Raw genomic sequence first — 2,074 nt, 5'->3', positions numbered from 1 at the left:
TTTTAGTTATCAATTGTTGGTCTGAATTTTGCAAGTTTAGGAAATTAATGTAATACATTATTCTTCTATCTTGGGCTTGTAATATGTTAAGAATATTGGTTTTAATGTTGGAGTCTTTTATATTGCTTTAGTTAATCATATTCTTTTGTTTGTAATTTAACTGCTGGTTTTCTACATTCTTTCTTTTATTGATTGAGTTCTTTAATCATTAATGATCAACCCATCATGTTTTCAACTCATCTTTTGTCTTTTGGTTATGGTTTCATCTTTAAAATATTCAGCTTTAAAACTCATGCTTGCTATAATGTTCTGCATTGGCATATCATACACAAGCAGTCATTTCCTCTAGAGGTGGCTTCATTTCCAAATATGTGAAAAGGTTCTTACACAAAATGGGAACGTTACACTGTGGAGGACGCATATGAAATTGTCAAGTAAGACTTACCTTCTTCAATGTCGTACCAATAAGTTTGATTTAAAGGCTTCTCATATATATATATATATATATATATATATATATATATATATATATTGTCTTTTTCATAATCGTACCTGATAAGGGGATGTACGACTGGGAAAAAACATGTTCAAACTAGCAATATACATGATATTGCAACCATCTAGTTCTGCAATCTGAATAAATCTTTGAGTCATCTTTCTTTCTCTACAATTGACTAACATTATGCTCTTTTTCATGTTGTGCTTGTCTTGCCATAAAGCTTTTCAAGAATGAGAGGTGAGGTAGCTTTAAATTCCTTTTGAAGTTTCCATTTCATATTTTTTACTGCATTTATCTATCTGGATCTTGATTTTGGAATTCTCTTTTTGGTTTTGTTTTTCCTATGTTCCTTCCAAGTTTCGTCTTTCTATTGATCTGAATTTGTTTCATAAGCACTTTCATGGAATATCACAGGTATAAATGTGATGGCAGAAGTGGATGTCCCTGGTCATGCAGCATCATAGTAATGCTAGTGTCGTTTATTTTTTTTTTAAAATATGATAGCTTGATAGTATTGTGTATCAAAAATGTTTGATTTTTTTATTATTCTTTTTATCTTTCGTTAGGGGTGTCGGATATCCTAGTCTTTGGCCATCACCCTCATGTAAAGAGCCACTAAAGGACCTTATTGTAAGAGGAGAACAATGTGGAGGAGGACGAGGAGGAGCAGTTAGTGATGGAGGAAACAGAAATGATTGCGTTGAAGAGCGGATACTACGATAATGTAAGGATTAATATGCTAATTTTTTTATGACCAACAGATTAATTAAACTGAGATTTCTTTAACATTGAAGGTTTAGAATTTGACAAAAAAATTTTTAGAGAGAAGCCAAATTAAACCATTCACTGCTCTATAAACAAGAGACAATTAGGATTCTCTTGAATTTGGTTGATGAGTTTTGAACGATCATTATGTCACTGTTGTAGCCAATATGGAGCGAAAGGGAAGAAGCCTCCATTGAGTTTTTGAGCAGTGGTTCTTGCAGCAATTCCTCCTACGCACTATTTTATCCACAAAGAGTCTCTCCCACAATCTTCAAACCCCAAAACTCTTCACAAAACTTGGCATCACTCGCTGATGAAACCGAATCTTCATTGGTTGATAAGAGTTTGACTAGTTCCTCCTCAGAATCAAAAGCAGAAAGAGAGATCACTAGTACTTCATGTTCGAAGAGGTGACGAATGGATTTTTGACGGTTTAGAATTTCACTAATGAAATCTCATTGTAAAAAACCAACAATAATCCTTTCATACAAAAGATTGTTTGTCACAAGTAACAAACCCCTAAATTTATAAACCGAAGTATTGAACCTCGGGTCGTTCTCCCTAGGAATTACAATAAAGTGTCTTGTTATTGGTTGTGAGTTATTTTGGGGTTTTGGATAAGAGACATGAAAGTAAATGGCAATGAAAATAGACTAACAACTATAAAAGGCTCTTAGTAAGGTATGAGAACTAGAAGTTCTATCCTAGTTATCCTTCTCAATTGTGATGAGAATTGTTCATTGCTACCACTTAGTTAACCCTTGCTAATAAAGGAAAGTCAAGTGGATGAATTGACTTGAGCCACAAGTC

The 2,074-nt window shown here is 33.4% G+C and overlaps 1 long non-coding RNA gene across 1 annotated transcript; it reads left to right on the top strand.

Annotated features, from left to right (window-relative positions):
* Positions 1-304: 304 nt before the first annotated feature.
* LOC112719681 (uncharacterized) lies at positions 305-1,853 on the top strand. The gene is made up of 5 exons (XR_003161875.3): positions 305-434; positions 720-736; positions 914-962; positions 1,066-1,223; positions 1,427-1,853. It is a non-coding gene; the product is annotated as an uncharacterized lncRNA (long non-coding RNA).
* Positions 1,854-2,074: the final 221 nt, after the last annotated feature.

Source organism: Arachis hypogaea, chromosome 2 (assembly GCF_003086295.3).
Source record: "Arachis hypogaea cultivar Tifrunner chromosome 2, arahy.Tifrunner.gnm2.J5K5, whole genome shotgun sequence".
NCBI classification, from domain to species: Eukaryota; Viridiplantae; Streptophyta; class Magnoliopsida; order Fabales; family Fabaceae; genus Arachis; species Arachis hypogaea.
Note: the sequence above shows the minus strand (reverse complement) of the source record. Positions and strands in the feature narration are given on the sequence as shown.